Source organism: Mustela nivalis (assembly GCF_964662115.1).
Source record: "Mustela nivalis genome assembly, chromosome: 1".
NCBI classification, from domain to species: Eukaryota; Metazoa; Chordata; class Mammalia; order Carnivora; family Mustelidae; genus Mustela; species Mustela nivalis.
In genome coordinates, this window is record NC_139020.1 from 65,709,781 (window position 1) to 65,729,068 (window position 19,288).

Here is a 19,288-nt window from a genome sequence, read left to right on the forward strand (position 1 = left end):
GCTTGAGAAAAGAGATTAGCGGGAGACTCTGACACGGAGAAAACAATTTGAGGGAGAGAGGGGGAGGGAGACAACGAGACCTATTAAGTCGTGGTTCTGTGAGATGCTAAGTCCCCCAGAATGAGGATCAGGCCGTCCTGCCTTGAGCCCCCTGGTTTAAAAACCCAAGAGAAACCACAAAGGTTCATTGTTTTGTTTGTCCGCAGTTTTGGCTCCCGGCAACCTGGGAGCTGGCGTTCTGACACACTGCCTGAGCTCCCCCTGCTGGCCTGTTTGCAGAATTTCATCATCTGTGTCCAAAGTAGAATCAGATTACGTAAGTCTTCTTGAGCTTTGCCCACCCACTTTTTCCCTTGGTTGCTTTTTTCTTCTTCTTCTTCTTCTCTATTTTTAATGTAACAAGTTCCTGGTTTCTCCGAAGGCTGCTCTCTAACACTGGGTCTTAAGTGCCTTGACTGATTACCAGGGCCCTATATGCCCAGTGAGGGCAGTCCTGAGAGACCCACCCTAATGGGGGTGCAGGCAGGAGGTTGGCTGAGCAAGTATATTTAATGAAAACACGCCACATACAAAGTGCTGTGGAAGGCCCTGAAGGGAGCTCATCTGGCTTTTAGTCTTCTCGCCTGAAAAATGACTGCAAGAATTAAACTGGTCTTCTGGGGTTGGGGTGAGGGCATTCTAACTGGACCAGTCTTTCAAAATAAGGAAGCCTATCAGGGTAGGAGTGATGGTGACCCCCTTTTATCCCCCCCTTCTCTTTCTCCCTTCATCTTCTCTGCATGAAGAAGAAGAATCGCAATGGCAAAACCCCTGGGGCGGAAAGGAGAGAAACACAAGTCTCCCCAAATGCCAAGCCAATTTTACTGCTAAGAATAGCTTTTATCTCTGGGAGGAAAGGCAGAAGACCTGGTTCTCTCTTCTTCCCTTCAACTCCCCCTCCAACTGAAGGCTGATTTTAAAGGGGCAGTGCTCAGCCATGGGAACGCAGTAAGCCCTGTCTTTCCCAAAATGATTTAGTCTGGAGTCACAGAGGCTGGAGAGGGGCAATGTGGGAGGATAAAATTGAATCCCCGAGGACAAAGAAAGGAGATGAAGAAGGAGGCAAGAGGGAAATGGAGAAGAAGAGAAAGAATAGGACACAGAAATCTCTGCTACACCCTGAGCCCAGGCTTCTGCAGTCCCCAGGAGATTGACAGGGATAGTGGGACTGTAGGGGTAGGCCCTGGGGTGAGCAGAGGAACCCCATGAGAATCTAGGCAACAGAATGCCCCAGTTTGGCTGTACTTTGGGAAAGGGGGACAGATTTCTAGATCTCTGGCTGGGATGTATACTCACCGTAAGGAATCCTTGTGAGTCTTCTGCTTCCCAGCTACTCAGAGGTTAAAAACCCAAGCAATCTTTTCAAAAATTACATTTTCTTTCATGGAAGTCCTGCATTTCTTTCAGGGCAGAAGGTATAAATGCTCCTAAAACGGTCAGGGGGTTATTCTCAAGGACTCTGATTGAAAATATCAGAAAGGACTCCCTTTCCTTTGTTAACTAAAAACGAAAGAGATTTTTACAGTTAACTGCATTGCAGAAAGCAGTAATGGCCCTCAGGGAAGCAGTTACTCCTTTAGTCCCCTGTTCTGTCCTTGTGGACGCACCTCCCCTCCTCCAGCTCCCTCCTTTCCTCCTGCCACTAGTTCAGCCTTTTGCTCACACTGTCTCCTGGTCTCCCCAGGCTCTGAGTTCCTTCCCCAGTCACCTTTCATGTCCCTCCCAGATCTGCGTTCCTGGCCATAGTGCCCGTTTGGAAGGAAAGGAGAGAAAGAGTTGCCATGTCTGTTTGGGATCCTCAAATGTCTGGTGTTGTGCAGCTTTCCAACAGGGCAAGCAGATAGCCCACAGAACTCAAGGAGAATCAGCCTCTGGGCCTTCCTTTACTCAAGGCAGTCTACCAACCACCTCTGAAAAACTACTAGACAGACAGTTGACAGCCCACCACTCATACCGTCCCCCTTCTCGAATAGCCTTTGCCCACTATCACCATAAAAGAGTATGGTAGTGACTCATGAGTCCAGGCCTTGGCAGGCAGTGCATAAATACAAATATGGTTATTTATCACAAATGAAAGCGGCCCATAAGTAACTGAAACTGGCCCAGTTCTGTCTGCTTCTGTTGAATAAAAGGGATAAAATTCACAAACACCAAAAAGTAAAAAATAAAAGAGGAATGCTCTGCAGAAGATATCATTTCTCCGTATTTCTATAAGCTGAATAAATTGCAGCAATTTCCTAACCGCTCCTGGAGAAGAAATGATTTGAGAAGAAACCTGCTTAGCCACTCCACGTTGCGGGTCTGGGCTGCCTATGACCAGCAGAGGGCAGACTTCAGTTAGAAACAGAAACATGCAGAGCAGACGGTGGGGAAAGGGCAATTTAGGATTCCAAGGTTGCAAATTGCTTATTCTATGCTCTGCATAACCCTGGAGATCAGAATCCAAGATTATGGACCGGATAGGAGAAACTAGGTTTCAAGGAATCAGTTCTAAGCAGGGACTGACATGGCTGTAAATGTCCCTTTGTTTACAAGAGTCGAGGCTGGTTCTGCATACCCTCCGGGTGGTGCGGCAAGCTCCTCTTCAGTGTGAGTTGCTGCAATGACTTGTCCCCGTGTCCCAGGCCTGCCATGGTCACTCAGAGCTGCATATTGTTTAGAGTGGAGACATCTGGGCTTTGTAACTGACTTGGAAAAGCAGGTGCTGTATCCCAGACATGGTGAAGAAGTTTCTGCTGTTGGTCATTCCCCTTTCTTTGCTGGATATAGAGAAACTGTATTCTCTGGGAAACAGATAGGAATGAAGACCATTAGAAATGCTTCCTGAAGATTTTTGCCTAGCAATTCCATTTCTAGGTAAGTACCCAAGAAAAGTGAAAATATACGTCCACACAAAAACCAGTATATGGGTGTTCATAACAGCATTATTGATCATAGCCCAAAAATGGAAACAACCCAGATGTCCTCGGACTGATGAATGGATAAATACAATTGAATATTATTTAGTCATAAAAAGGGATGAAGTACTAATACATGTTACAACATGGATTAACCTTGCACCCTGCATGCTAACTGGGAGAAGCCAATCACAGCGGACCACATATTGTTATGATTCCATTTATATGAAATGTCCAGAAGAGACAAATTTATAGAAACAAGAAATAGATTAGTGGTTGCTGGGGGAAGGGGGAGATGGGAAGTGACAGTTAATGAGTATGGAAGATGTTCTGAAATTAGATAGTGGTGATATACAACTATGCAGATATACTAAAAAGCACTGAATTGTACACTACAAAACTGTAATTTAAAAAAAAAAAGGTTTTGACTAGCTCAGGTGTTCTAGAGGGAAACTCAGAGCAGGAAATAAGGAGAATATAAAGAGAATATTTGGCTTCTGAGAGATCCAAACCCAGTCCTATCACCAAGCAAAGATGTGTGTGTGTGTGTGTGTGTGTGTGTGTGTGTGTGTGTGTTAGTTTTTATATTTATATATATATTTGGTAGCTTAGTGCAGGCTGGAAATAGAGGTAGCCAAAGCCAGTATAGAAGGCAAGGAGAATTTTCCACAAAGCTGAACTGATCCTGTATCTTCTCCAACTGACTGACTTGTGAAGGGCTGACACCTCTGTGAGGGTACAGGCATGGCAATATGGGTACTATTCCCCTTAAGGCGAGAGGGTCACCTCTGCGCTGATGTCATGGTGCCCCCCAGGCAGAGGGAAAGAAGGGAGAGTCACACTCCTCAGGCTAAAATAACAACACAGATTTTCCGAGATCTCAGGGGCTGATGAAGAAGGAAGGTGCGGTCACACCTGAGTTCCATGTGTACAATGTGTAATGCCCATGAGAATCTAGAAGCTAATTCCCTGTTCTTTCTGTAGCTCCCACAGCACCTTGCAGAGGCTGAGCCCATGCGAGCCCTTAGTAAATACTTGGGAAAAGTGGAAGAAGGAAGAAATAGAGAGGATACAACCTAAAAGGCTTAGTGAAGTACCCTGGGATGACTGGAGCCATGCGATGTATAGCCTTGGCCAACACACCACAAAGGAAGTGTCCCTTAGAGGGAAGGACAAAGAGACATGACTTTGCTCATTCTTTCTATCAGAACCACCCACTCACATGTCACTGGGCCTGTCTTGTTGAGTCCTGAGACGTGAAGCAGAGCAAGATCCCAGGCACACCTGAGCGCATCCTTCTAGTACAACATGCTTGACAAGTCTTTCCTTTCTTACTTTCACCCAGTTCCTGGACAGAAACTGTTATTCATTAATATTCTTGTGTACTAGGGAGTCAGAATTTGCTTCATCTCTAAGATACACTGTGAGGAAATACTATGAAAGTGCGTGTTTTAAAATGTGTTTACTGATTAAAAAAAGAAATAGCAACTTTTGGTTCTGTAATTGCTTAAGGTGACCAGGGAAAGCAGGGATCCTGGAGTATGATAAAATATTTTCCAGTCCCGTGTTTTTCTTCAAGTCTGGTCCTCTGGGTGAATACTACGCATTTTAGGGAACCTGGGACCATGTCTAACTATGTCTTAAAAAATCTGCTTAATTACAGATTCAGCCAAGTGATGGGAACTCAGTAACTAATTATGTAGCTAGAGCTTCCAACAGGCATAGAAACCAGAGCTCACAACACTCCAACTACATGGTAAATAGGGGTTAAGAACAACTGGCCCGATGCCAATTATTTTTAATAAATTATATGAGTTCAGTGGTATAGTAAGAATTAGATTCGGGAGTTGAGCAGATCTGGATTTAAAGCTTGGCCTTTTCCTTCAGCTATCCCTCTAGTAAATGTACATCAATCACCTTCTGTGTATCAGGCACCGTGTTCAGCACTGAAGATAGCATCAAGAACGAGACAGTCTCCGTCCTGAGGGAGCTCACAGTCCCCACAGCTTCCTAAAACACCTGTTTTCTTAAAGCAGTTGCTAAACCTTTCTGCGTCTAGAGCTGTAAATGCAGGGGGAGAAATCATACCTAATTTGAAACTTATAGTAAGAATTAAACTGAATCACATAAATAAAATGCACCGGATAGGATATTACATTTTAAAAACGGCTGCTTTTCTTCCCCTTATTAACACTTGGTATCATTTCATCAGTTACTACCACATGCTAGCGTCTTTCACTGAACATTCCTAGTTTAAGGTGAGTCAAGGCCTTGAATGGAAACGCCAGAGCAAGGCCATTAGGAAACATTCCGAGGACTTCAGGGTAATAGGTGTCACATAAACAAACAGTACAGGACAGACGCTGATCCAAATCCAGTCCTCGGGTCTCGGTCTTCTGACGCATAAAAGGAGAATCTTTGCTTTTCTCTGCCTCGGCTTCTCTCCTCCCTCGTTCCTTTCACTGTGCAGCAGTCTCCACCCTCCCTGCTGTTCCTTCTCACTCCTCGCCACTAACTGCGCAGGGCCCCCTGACTTAGACACAGAGGCCTCTCCCGTGCGCAAAACAGGCACTGTGCTGGCTGAGTTCAGGGTTTTGCTAAATATGGACTTTTAATGACTCAAATGATTTAGTCATTTCATGGATTTCTGAAAGAAGATTGAGGCGGGGAGAGGTCGTGACTTGCGCAGGGTCCCAGCATCTACGTAGAGTTGGGAATCTGAAGCTGCTTGTGCCCTCCTGAGAGCTTGGGTCTGGCCATCTCCATCTGTCATGCATTTCAAAGTCCTTTCTTACTGTGCCAATACAGTAAAGATAATTTTGTTCAGGGCTCAGTCAGTTGAGCCTCTGCCTTTGGCTCAGGTCATGGTCCCAGAGTCCTGGGATGGAGCCCCACATCAGGCTCCCTCCCTGCTTCTCCCTCTTCCTCTACTCCTTGCCCCACTGTGCTCACTGTCCCTCTCTCTGTCTCCCAAATAAATAAAATCTTTAAAAGAAAAAATTTTTTTTTCAGGTACTAAGCTAGTTGTTTTAGGTTGGTGCTTTCTAGAAGGCACAAACTGATTAGACTTATCCTGCTTTAAGAGACCCTTCATTTAGCAAATGTACTTGGATTTTGTGACTGCCATGCTAAAAGTCCTAAAAATAAACGTAATAAGAAGCTGCACTTGGGTCCAGCAGTCAAGAGGATAAAATTGGATTCCTTCCAAAGCCAGTGTTTACACTTGGATGCCTCTTGCTTTCTCATCTACTTTAACAAGCTATTTCATAGGTAACTTTATTTTTAAAGATAGTTTCTTTTCTTTTTTAAGGGGAGAAGGTTTTTAGGAGAGCAAGGAACTTAAACTCAAAAGAGATTTGGACTCTAGTCCCAGTTCTGCTGGGTGACCTTAGCTTAATCACTTGCCCTCTTTGAGCCTAAACTCCATGTTCGTACAATGCATGGGGTGGACTGGCCTGGGGGTTTTCACACTGTGGTCAGTGGGGCCCAAGGATTTGCAGGACATGTTCTGGGCCTCACTGGCCGATCTAATGTGGAGGCTGGGGGTGTGGGAGGCTGGGGCCCCACAGCCATACTGTTTTCTCCCATCCCCTACTCAGAGCAGCATCTGTTTTGTTTGCCTTCCAGGGGGAGAGTCTACATGAGATTTTATTTGAAGGAAAGGTTCTGCTATTTCTTTAGCATTTAAAAGTCACCAGCACAGCTCAATGTTCTGAAAGAATCTTTCTTGTTCTAACATTCCCTAGTTTCTAAGCTCAAATATTTGCTCCCAATTTTTTTCTTTTTAGAGGTTTCTTTGCTGCTATGGACACACTCACCAATCACCCTTTAATTATAAACACTTCCTCTGCTGCCCCTAGCTGACTGCTAACTATGCATTATGCCAGGCGTAAAGATCCTGGAAATCAGCTTGCGTGGTAATCCTGCCTTAATAGCGTTTCAACCGGCAGGGAAGAACATTTGCAGCAATGTTCATTTGCTGACCGGGGATTTTATTTATTATTATTATTTTAACTTGCAGGCATTTGTTCCATCCACCTTGGAAAAACAGTTCCAGAATCGTCCCCAGCCCTGGCCGGCACAGCAGGGCCCTCATTTGTATGCTGTGGCTTTGTCTCCCGAAGGACATTCTGCATCGCCATTCCTCACTGCTCCCCACCGTGCTGAGTGGCTATGCAGATGGGCTCTCACATCCTCTCTGGCACATTTCGTTTTGGGGGCTGTCTGTCTCGCTGTGGGCTCCCTGAGTCCCCTCTGCACGCCAGTGGTCTCCGGCTGCCATCGCAGTGGGTGCGAGCCAGGCTGTGCCCGCCCAGCCCTTCCTCGAGCACCCTAAGCTCTTTCTGGTGCGGATTTAGTTCACACACGAGGTGGCTGCTCTGCCCAGAATGGAGCAAGAGCACTTTTCCTTTACAAAGAACTGATTTGGGTTTTCATCGAAAATCCACTAGTGCTAAGAGGAGATAAAGATAAATCAGCATTTTCTGCTCACGGCAGGTCAGAACGGTTGAACAACTTGCTGCCAGTGGAGTAAAATCAGGATATGGGGTGGGGAAGGCGAACAGGGAGTGACTCAGGGCCTGTTCCGTATCACACGGTGTTCTTCACCTCATTTAATCCTTGTCATAACCCTCCGAGGTAGGTATTCCGATCCCCGTTTGTCATAGGAAGAAACTGAGGCTTGGGGAGGTAGAATGACTTGTCTAGCACACAGTTAGGAAGTGACAGATGCAGGTACTGAACTTTCTCTCTGGCACCAAATACCATGTTCTTTCCACTGCACCATGCTGCCTTCTTGATGAGCATGCTGACTCATTTGGGAAGTTATGTAAGCTTGTAAATCACATTGAGATTCCCAGATAATGCGAGTGCATAAAGGAGAAAAAAGTATTGCCACGACAGCTTCGGTGCACCAGTGGGGACAAAGGCACACTGCTGTCTGGGAAAGGTTATACAAAAGTATTGGGAGGTAAAGGTCTGCACCAGTGGAATCCAAACCAGAGGCAATTATTTAACCTGTTCTGTAAATAGACAAGTTTTTAATTATAAACCTATGAATAAAGCTATAAAGGTACATATCCATTGAACTCGGGAGTCCAACCCAAACTTTGGGCACCTACGGTAGGTATACCAAAGGTGCCCAGGACCGTAGAGCTCAGTACCACTCAAGGCAGTCACTCCCGTAAGGGAAATAAGCAAGAGTGGTCTTTAGCATAATCCACATAGCCTTTTGATTGAATAAAGAAGTATCAGAAGCAGATATGCACTTTAGAAAGCTGTCCCTCATCTCTGGGTGGGAGGGAGCAAAATGGTAGGTAATACAATGTTGTTGGTGCCCTGCCTTTCCCTGGGCATTCACCATTATACAGTGAAGGCCCATGACCTTCTGGGTCCTGGCTGGCAACATGCTCAGCCCATGCACAGTGCAGGCCAGAAGTGCTAGGGACTTCTTGCCCCTGGGAGCAGCCATAAAGCAATGATAGGTGGAGAACTGATAGATACATAGTAGCCCAACTCCCTTGCTTGTTGGTTGGGATAAGGCTGAGGCATATTCTGTACCGTCTCCCAGACTTTTCCAGTGGGATGGAGCTCCAGTGTCCAGTGCTTAATAACACATCCTGTATTGGCTTCTTTCACTTCTGTCTCGTTCCCCAGCTCAGCTTCCAGGTTTCCTGGGATCTCTCTTGAATAAACAATTTATACTCAAATCCTTGTCTCAGGCTCTGTTTCTGGGGGGGAGCCCAAATAAAAATGTTTCAATAACCTCAGTGTAGAGATAGAAAACAGGTCTCCAGACAAAAGGAGCAGAAGTGGGGGTGTAAGAGAAGGAGATGGAGATGAGCAATATTCATCCTGAGGTTTAGGATTGCTAAACTGGTTAAATGGAGTGCCCAAGAAGGGAGAAGAGGGATGAAGCTACAAGGACTGTGGATCTGGGGCTTGAGCTTCTGGGTGGTTGCTGATGCCTTGAACTGAACTAAGGAATATATTTGGGGGTAAGAAAGTAAATCCAATTACGGATATGTAGGAGAAAAGTGGCATCTGGCTCTGTGATGTCATTTGCAAGAGTGAAAGTACCCCCTTTGCTAAAAGCATCTTCCCAAACTGCTTACCATAGTGCTTGAAATTCTAAATTACTCATTCCTTTGGCTTGCTTTTTCCAGAATCCTATTTTTAAAATGCTCCTGAGATTATTGATAATTTTGTTACGTGTGATAATAGCATTGTGGTTATGTAGGAAAAAAACCTCCTCAACTGTTAGAAATACAGGCTGAAGTATTTATGGGTTGAATGAAACAGTCAGGGATTGCTTTAAAATAATCCAGCAAAAAGAAAAGTGAAATGTATATACAGGAGGATAGATAAAATGACATTGGTAAAATATTTAAAACTGTAAAAGGCTCAGGGTGAGTATAAGGGGTTCATTGTATCATTTCCTGTACTTTTGTGTACATTTAAAATTTTCCATGATAAAAACAATATCTTAAAAGTGGGAAGATATCACATCCAACTGCTTTTATCACTTGTGAAAAACAACCACAAAAGTATGTATTAAAACTTTGGTTGGATTTTATATTTTTGGAATATTTAGAATAAAAGGAGGCTGGTCCTTTTAAGAAATAGACTTGTTAGGGGCAGGAGTTTAAAGAGAAAAGAAACTAGGACTTGGATGTAGAATATCATTTTGCCAACGGGTCTTTACTACCACTCTCTTGAGAAGAAGAAGGTATCTAACAATTTCCTCTCATGCCCTGCCATAATGGTTCTATCGTCAGGTACTTGGAATGAATGATCTCATTTTAAGAAACTGAGGCTAAAGAGATCAACTCTTCGGCCTAAAGACCCGTAAGATAATTAATCTCAGGGGCACTGGGAGAGGGTCCTGGGTCTGAAGCTCCATTGCATCTGGGTTCAAAGTTTGCTGTTGTTCCACAGTCTTCAGACCCACTGTGGTCGGTCCTAGGTCCACTCACAATTCAGAGACGTGGTCACTCACAAACTGACTCCCACTGAACTGATTTTCTGGGCTTGGCCTGCTTCTGTTTAGATGGAGCTGAAACCAAGAGAAATTAAGAGCATGTCCTCCTGGGCAGAGACAACAGGGTGATAAAAGCTCACAGATGAAGTAAGGAGTGTCAAGGAAGCATGGGTTGCCAGAAAAGCCTGAGGTGGGCACAGTAGCCAGAAGAGCCAATAGGGGCAAGAAGCAAAGATAAACTGAACTATAACACAGCAAATAACTCCACGAGTAAATGTAAAATGTTCAGAAAAATCAGTGTTTAAGCAGTTATTTATACTTTTTTTTTAAACCAACTTTAAGGTTAAGTAAAAGATAATTTTTAAAAATATTTTATTTGACAGAGAGAGAGAGAGAGCAAGAGAGGGAACACAGCAGGGGGAGTGGGAGATGTGGGCTCCCCACATCCCCACGTCGATGCAGGGCGATCCCAGGACCCTGTGGTCATGACCTGAGCCGAAGGCAGACGCTTAACAACTGAGCCACCCAGGTGCACCAAAAGAGATTATTCAATTATAATAATTTCTTCTTTTTGGTGTATTATGTCTCCATAATAGTACAGATATTATTATCCATAATAAAGACTACAGAAAAATGCTTATTTAAAAACTTAAGTGAAAAGCAAAATACAATATATCTATAGCATGATTACAATTTTCTGAAAACATCCTTGATGTGGATGGAAATATTGGAAGAAAAAAATTGAAAAAGCTTGAGGATTTCATTGTAGAAATATGGAATTTTTGTATTTTAATTTTCATTCTATAATTTATATGTTTTATTTTCTTATAATGAAATGTATTATTTTGGGAATGTAAAAAAAATGGTTAAGAAGTAAATCAAAGAAATACATTTTTCTTTTTATCCTGTTTAATCCAGGGTAATGAAGATGCTTATACAAATGAAAGAACTGAGTGATATTTATGGCTTCCTGTTGAGAAGAGAAATAGAATTTGGTAGAAAATCTGAGCAAGTGATCGTGACTTGCATCTTTGCTGCCCTCAGTCAGCCATCTGCAAGTGCGCCAACCTTCTCACTGGGCCTCCACCCTCTGTTTGATCAAGATGACCGTGAATCACTGAGAGATCTGCTCACCTGAAGATCACACTGATGGTAAGAGAGCACAGACTGTTAGCCAGGTCTCTCTAGACCTCAGGAGCTTAAATTCATTTGCCAACCTTTAAACAAAAGATTTTATTTATTTATTTGAGAGACAGAAAGAGAACACAAGCAGGGAGAGTGGCAGGTCAAGGGAGAAGCAGGCTCCCCGCTGAGCAGGGAGTCCCATATAGGACTGGATCCCATGACCCTGAGATCACGACCTGAGCCAAAGGCAGATGCTTAACCGACTGAGCCACCCAGGCACCCCATATGCCAACATTTTCACTTAGTCATCTCCTCGGCATTTTTAAAAAGTCATATGAGTTAGACTCTCTCTCTCAGGGGCCCTGATAATCTTTCAGGGGCCAGAATGTTGCTGCATTTTAGAAATCAGAGTCAACGTATCCAAAAATGTCAATAGTATCTTTTATTCGAATAGAGACCTCTTCTTCAAACCTGTTAAATTGAAAGTTATACTACTCCCACTTACAATTTGTACAGAGTTTCTTCATGGAGGGGGGCAGTGAGAATAGTTTCTACTCACTGACTCTGAAATTGAAATATTGGGTATCAGTAGCTCTCTGAAAGAGGTTTTTACCAGAACCTAAGAAAAGAAATACAAAATGTTTTGTTATAATTCAACCAGCACTGGAGCCTACAATGTGAGTCCTGAGCCAGACTCTTCAGGAGACATGCAGAGTAAGAAATAGAACTTGCTCTTAAAGGAGAGGGAGAAAAAAAAATAATCCTAAAATTGCCTGTAATATCAAGAAGAATAAAAGAAGTAGTATGCATATTTAGGGAAGAGAAAAATCACCTCGATTTAAGGGTCTTATGGGAAGGATTCCAGAAGTTAGGGTGTTTCAAATGGACCTTGATAGACATAAGATTTTAGTCAGCCACAGACAGCACGGAGAGAGGGCATGGATGGCATTGATGAAAGGAAAACTATCAGCAAGCAAACATAAAGATGAATAAAAAGTCAACACTTCTGTTCCAAATTTTTGTAAATGGAAGTGGCCCTGTGAACTAAGGAGCCCCGGGGTCATGGCTAGGCCTATGGCTGCACTTTGTTTTGCTGAGTACAGACTTGGAAGCAGGTGGAGGAGGAGGTTGCTTGGCTAGAGGGGTTTCCAGAGCACACTCACCAGGGGAGCAAAAGAAGAGCTGTAAGACAGTTCAGCTGCTGTAGCGACAAGCCTGGGGGGAAAGCATTGATGTTAAGAGGGCACTGTTAGGGCTTTTTACTTCGTAATGTACCCTCTCCTCTTTAACCACACAAAATCTTCAGTAAAGAGCTACATTGGACTTGAGCTTTTAATTCACAGGTGAAGGGGAGTGAAAAAGTAGTGAGTGTGGAGAATGGCTGAAAGTGAGCAGGGGATGAAAGTAGGGGCAGCAAGAAGGATGCAGGTATATTTGGTTAACATACTTACTTTAAAGTGAAGAAAGGCAACTTATCAGTGAGTGTTTCACCAGGCACTGTGCCAGTGTTGGGATGCAGGGTGAGTCCAGCTTGCTGTGGCCTGGCCTTCAAAGAGACCACTGTCTAGTTGGGGTGGAGGTGGGACAGAGATTAACTACATAAAGGATTGTAATTAGTGTTATAATGTAGAGGTCTACAATGCTACAAAAGCTTGTAGAGGGATTTGACCTTATGGATTAGTTAAGGGCCTACAGAATTGTGTTAGTTCTGAAGGATGAATAGGAGTATAGTGTGTACTATTTAAGGCAGAAGAAAGAGTAAATGCAAAGGCCCTGTGGAAGGAAGGAAGTGAAAAGAGGCCAGTGTGGCTGGAGAATGAACAGTGATGGGAAGCATGGAATCAAACTCAGCTGAAAAGACAGGAAGTGGACCTTAGTAGGTCTTGAAGTCATGTAAGGGTTTAAAAGGGGTGGTAGGATAGGTATATTTTAAAAGGTCATTCGAGGAACTCCTGGTTGGCTCAGTTGGTTAAGGGTTGGACTCTTGGTTTCAGCTCAGGTTGTGATTTCATGAGTCATGAGATAAAGTTCTGTCCAGAGGCCCATGTCAGGACTCAGGGCTCAGTGGGGAGCCTGCATTAAGATTCTCTTCCTCTGCTCTTCCCCCTACTCCTGTACATGTGCACATGCTCTCACTCTTTCCCTAAAATAAATAAATAAGTCTTAAAAAATAATAAAAAGTGCTGTATGGTAAAGAAATGGGAGTATGGTAAGAGTGGACGTAGGTAAGAAAATCAGCCAGGAGGATATCACTCTCCCCAAGCAAAAGATGATGATAAGGCAGCACTTTATACCACAGAAAAAAGCATGACATAACCTCAGCTAAGAGGATCAACCCTCTTTTATGTTAAATTGACACCCTGCAAGAAAATGTCACCTTACACTCTGTAGGAAACTTATTGTTCCTTTCAAGTACAAATATGTCCTTATGTAAGTGACTTTAGTAATAAGAACAGATATATGCTAAGACTAGGAAGAAAAGACTGTCTCTGAAGGAGAGAAATGCAAAATGTAATATTCATAAGCTTTTGGATATGTCTACATGACAGATGTGTTTCTAAGTGTACTGTATATTTTAAGCAGGAATCTTTTTTTCCTGGTTGGTTTGTATACAGCACACTAAATGGATGGAATGAGCAAACCATTATGTATGAGTTGCTTTGTCTTTTGGTAAAAACAATTCACAGATGCATGCACATTAAGTTGTTTACATATCACCTTCAATTCACCCTCTGTATTCTAATTTTGCAGAAGGAGAAATGAACAAACCACAATGGCACTGGAAAATTATATGCACTTCTATATTGGAAATAGATCAACGGCACATGGGTGAATAAAGATATAAGAGACCTAAACCACATAATTAACAAACTTGATCTAAACCTTGCATTCAACAACTACAGAGTATCCAGTTTTTTTTAAGCTCACATGGAACTGTTGTAAAAATGACCATGTATGATTACAAGGCTTTGTAATAACTCACTGAAGAGCATAGATATGATTTGTGCATTTTTCTTTCTATATGTATGTTAAATTTTTAAAAAGTGGTTTGTTAAAAAACAAAAACAAACAAACAAAAACTGCCCATAAATGAAGTCCTAAAGAAAGTCGCAGCCAGGGGTACCTGAGGGGCTCAGTCAGATAAGCTTCAGGTCTGCCTTTGGCTCAGGTCATGATCCCAGGGATCAAGCCCTGCATTGGGCTCCTTGCTCAGCAGGAAGGGGAGCCTGCTTTTCCCTCCCCCTCTGCCTACTGCTACCCCTGCTTGTGCTCTTTCTCTCTGTCAAATAAATAAATAAAATCTTAAGAAAAATTCTCAGCAAATTTCAAGGGATTAATACTACACAATAATGCAATTACATTAGAAATTAACAAAAAAAAATAGACAAAACAAAACAATCTTTGGAAAGTGGAAAATGCATTTCTAAATAACTTATGTTAAGGAAAAAACACAACAGAAATTATGAAATATTAAGAACTACATGACAATGAAAATACTACTAAAGGGCACCTGGGTGGCAGAGTCAGTTAAGTGGTTAAGAGACTGCCTTTGGCTAAAGTCATAATCCTAGAGTCCTGGGATTAAAGTCTCACATCAGGCTTCTTGCTCAGCAGGGAGTCTGCTTCTTCCCCTGAGCCTACCCCTCTCACACTCTCTCTTTCTGTAATAAATAAATAAAATCTTTTAAAAAATGAAAAAAAGAAAATATTAATAAAAACTGATGGGGATACTGCTAGAATGACATGTACAGAATTATATGCATAAAAAATTATAAAACATAAAAATGAAAATGAATGAGGTAAACATTCTGCTTAAGAAACTGGAAAAAGAACATTAGACTACTCTCAAGAAAAATAAAAGAAATAAGTATAAGAGGAAAATTGATTAGAGATGATAAACAAAATAAAAAGTGGGCTCTCTGAAAAGACAAGGTAGACACCCATCCTCTAGCAGGATGGATGAAGAAAAAAAGATGCAATAAATAAACAACTGGTGCAGCCATTGTAGAAAACTGTACAGGGTTTCCTCAAAATATTAAAAATAAAATTACCTATAATCCAGGAAGAGCGGTACTGGGATTTACCCCCAAAATACAAAAAATCTAATTCAATGGGCTACATGTACCCCTATGTTTATGGTAACATTATCTACATTATCTACAATAGCCAAACCATGGAAGCAGCCCAAGTATGCATTGATAGATGAATGGATAAAAAAGATGGAAATTACTCAGTCATAAGAAAGAATGAAATCTTGCCATTTGCAACAACAGTAACAGAGCTAAAGAGTATTATGCTGAGTGAAATAAGTCAGCCAGAGGAAGACAAATTTCATGTGCTCTCACTCATATGTGGAATTTAAGAAACAAAACAAGCAAAGGAAAAAAATGAAAGAGAGAGAGAGACAAACCAAGAAGCAGATTCTTCACTATAGGGAACAAACTGATGGTTACCAAAAGAGACATGGGGATAGGAAAAATAGGGGATGGAGATTAAGGAGGGCATGAAAACAATATTAGAAACAAAAAGAGGATCATAATTACAAAGACAGTGGAGAGTGAAAGAAAAATCATAAGATGAAATCAGAAAGTTTATAGCAGTAAGCTTCAAACAAGATATTTAAGAAAATTTAAATAACCAAAATTCATTCCAGAGAAGAAAACCTGACAAAACCCAAAGCCATTACAGAAATTGAATTGATAGTCAAAAGTCTCCTCTGAAAATAAAAAGAAAGACCCAGACAGTTTTAAAAGATAATTTACGGAGTCTTCAGGGAATATAGCTCCTGTCTTGAATAAACCATTTTGGAGAATTAAAAAAAAAAAAAAAAAAAAAAAGAAATGTATCCAATTCATTTCATGTAAATATACTACCAAAACTACACAAGAACAAAATTTAAAAAGACAATTATAGAGCCAATTCATCTATGAATTTAAATGGTAAAATTCTAAATAAAATGCTAATAAATGTAATTTAACTTAATTATTTGATCAGTATATTAAAAAACATACCATGCCATGAAATAGAGTCAGTTTCAGAATGCAAAATATTCCACTTCAGAACAACCTACTAAGGCTCTCTATGTTTTTAACAGATTAACAAAACAACCATATGACTATATAACAAAAATGTAGAATTAGTATTTGATCAATTATCGCTCATCCATGATTAAAAAACCACTTTTGGCAAGGAATATAAGAGAATTTTCTTAACCTGATAAAGGGCTTCTATCAAATCCTACAGCAAATATTCAAAGGTGAACAAAATTCCTGTTAAAGCTAGGAACAAGATAGGAGACTCTCTATTTCTACTATTATAAAACATTGTACTGTAGGTCCTAGCTAAGCATAAGAGAAATAAACAAGTATGAGATTTGGAAAAGAAAAGGCAAAATTGCTATTTTCACAAGCTCTGACCAACTTCATAGATCAATCCAAAAGAATGAATGGAAAAGCCAACAGAACTAATGAAAAGTTCAACAAGGGTACTTGGTTCCAAGTTCAGTGTATAAAAATCAGTAATATTACTATACAACAGCAATAACCATTTAGAAAATGTAACAGGAAAAGAAATAATTAACCATAACAATGGAATCTATAATGTAGCAGAATTAATTTAATATAGGAGGTGAGAATTCTTTATGGAGAAATTTATAAAACATGATCGAAGGCCATAAAGGACCTGGCTAATAGATCACAGATGGGAAGATGAAATATAAAAATATTTGTTCACCTCAAATCAAGCTATATATTTAGTGCAGTTCCAATCAAAATTCCAATAGATTTTTCTTCTCATGGAACTTAACCACTTAATACTAAATTAATCTGAAAAAGAAAATGGAGAGATTTATCCCCTTAAAATACCAAGAGTTATTATAAAGCTATAGTAGAAACAGATAGAAAGTGATGTATGTTTGTATTAGGCTGTGTAGTCTTAACGTGCCTGCCCAATATACCATTTCTGAAGCAAGTAGTTCCATGTGAGTCTTCTCCAAATACGGTAAGTTTCTGTGACTTAAGTGTATCTACTGGGTAAAAACAGTCGTGTAACCTTCTTCATGACTGATTTGGACAGTGTCCAAATCAGCAAAGCCACAGGTGAGTTGGATACAGAGAAAGCCACACTTCCATGTGGTGCTTTAAGGCAATCTAGATTGAATACTGTCAAACTGACTCAATAATATCCTCTTTTGGAGGAAGAGTTAATGCTAGATAAACAAAGAGAAAGTGGTTTAGTTGAGTCTCCTTGCAATTAAATTAAGTCACATAGCACTTTCTGTCTCTTCCTTGCAGTCTTAACAAGACTGATAAATGGGAAGATCAGGCTTTGATGGGACTTGAAACTTACATAATTTGGGGCATGGGGCAGGGTGGAGATGGGGGTGGGATGGAGGTGCTTCTTTAAGGAAAAATGCCAATGATGACTAGAAGAATTTCCCACAGATTAGCTTCTGGTTCTGTATATTTTTAACCTTATTTCTCCTTCTCTACCCATGTATTTCCAGGGCCAGGATTCACAGGACACGTTCACATCATAACACAAATTCCCATCCTGTAACTTCATGGCACACTGGGAGTCGACAATACCCCTGGAAGACATTCCTGCACCTGGATGGCTAGCAGTAATTTAATTCCACTTGAAATTGATGTGAATCAAATAAATATATCCCACTAAATTCAAATCTCTTTTCCCAGATCGCCCAAATGCCTCAGGCCACTGTGATCCACCCAACAGGAGAGAAAATGTGATGGAAGGTAAGGAAGTCAGAGAGGAGAAACACAACAGTCTTATTAGGCAATCGTGATTTAAATATCTTACTTTTTCTAATTTTACAAGAACAGAATGGCCATGTGAGCACATTTCTGGAGAGGGTTCATGTAAGGAGGGGACCTGCATTAGTTTGGCAGAACATCCGTTGCTGATATTCAATGTTAGGACAAGATTTTTTTTTTTTTTTTTAAGATTTTATTTATTTATTTGACAGAGATCACAAGTAGGCAGAGAGGCAGACAGAGAGAGAGAGGAGGAAGCAGGCCCCCTTCCGAGCAGAGAGCCCGATGCGGGACTCGATCCCAGGACCCCGAGATCATGACCTGAGCCGAAGGCAGCGGCTTAACCCACTGAGCCACCCAGGCGCCCCAGGACAAGATTTTTTAAAACAAGAATAAAGGAAAATGCTCACTATACATCAGCTGCTGTTAATCACTGATAAGTTAAATCTCTGGGCATTGGGTTTGTTCACAAATTTACCTATGATCCTACCCAATAAGAGAAAGAGTGCTTTTCATAAACAGGAACTTCTCTGCCTCTTACAGTTTTTGTATTCACCTATCTATCCTCTGTTCCCTGAAATCCTGTTCCAGTCTTGTAAACTGACCACCCCCACATATTTGCTTTTCTCTCCTTCTCCATTTTACCACTTCATCCTCCCTCTTCCCATCAAACATAGGTACATATACTTAGCCCTTGTAATCCATGTCCCAATAAATTCTGATAAATCCTATTAGGAGAAGTAAAAGTCTTCAAAACATGAAACATTCTTTGGTGAAATGACCACGTATGAAATTGTTTCCCGCTTGAATTGTTCCATCTGTTAACCTTAGCGCCTACAACCACTCCTACCAAAGTCTTAGTCATCCATTTAGAAATATCTAGTCCTTAAAAAGAGTAGAAATTTATTGCAAATCTTGCAAAAGATGGGGACTTCCATAAAATTAATTAAAGTGATGTTGGTGAACTGCTGGATCTACATGCAAGGTGACTAATAAAGGAGGATCTCAGAGTTGGACCAGAAAACAAAGGAAAAAAAAGACAATCAATAAGAATGATGATGACAATCAAAGCTTCAAAAGGAAATAGTTTAGTTTCAAAGGATTAGGAGAGGACCTTGGAAAAAACTGAATAAAACTCTCCAATATTCTGCAATTATGACCCTGCTGCAAAAATCAAATGCAAAGTGAAGGATAATGATCTATATAAGAATAACCATACCCACAAATTAACACTTGATTTATCAGAAGTAGCACACCATTGTAGTCTTAAATGTTTATTATAAGATAAATTCATTTTCAGAATTTTTTGATTACATTATTTCAAGATAAAGTCTCAATCAAAGGGAGGACCTTTCCTGGAAAAAGGAAGAGGGAAAGGAAGACCTTTTGTACTCATCTCCATGTTTCCCAAACACAATTGTAGAAGAATCTTCTCAGGAAACTGTAAAAATTACAGGCTCCTGGGTTCCCCTGCC

At 41.1% G+C, this 19,288-nt stretch overlaps 1 long non-coding RNA gene across 1 annotated transcript; it reads left to right on the forward strand.

Annotated features, from left to right (window-relative positions):
* The first annotated feature begins 212 nt into the window (after positions 1-212).
* On the forward strand, positions 213-19,288 carry LOC309853856. The gene is made up of 4 exons (XR_014305998.1): positions 213-316; positions 10,834-11,067; positions 17,546-17,795; positions 19,139-19,288. It is a non-coding gene; the product is annotated as an uncharacterized lncRNA (long non-coding RNA).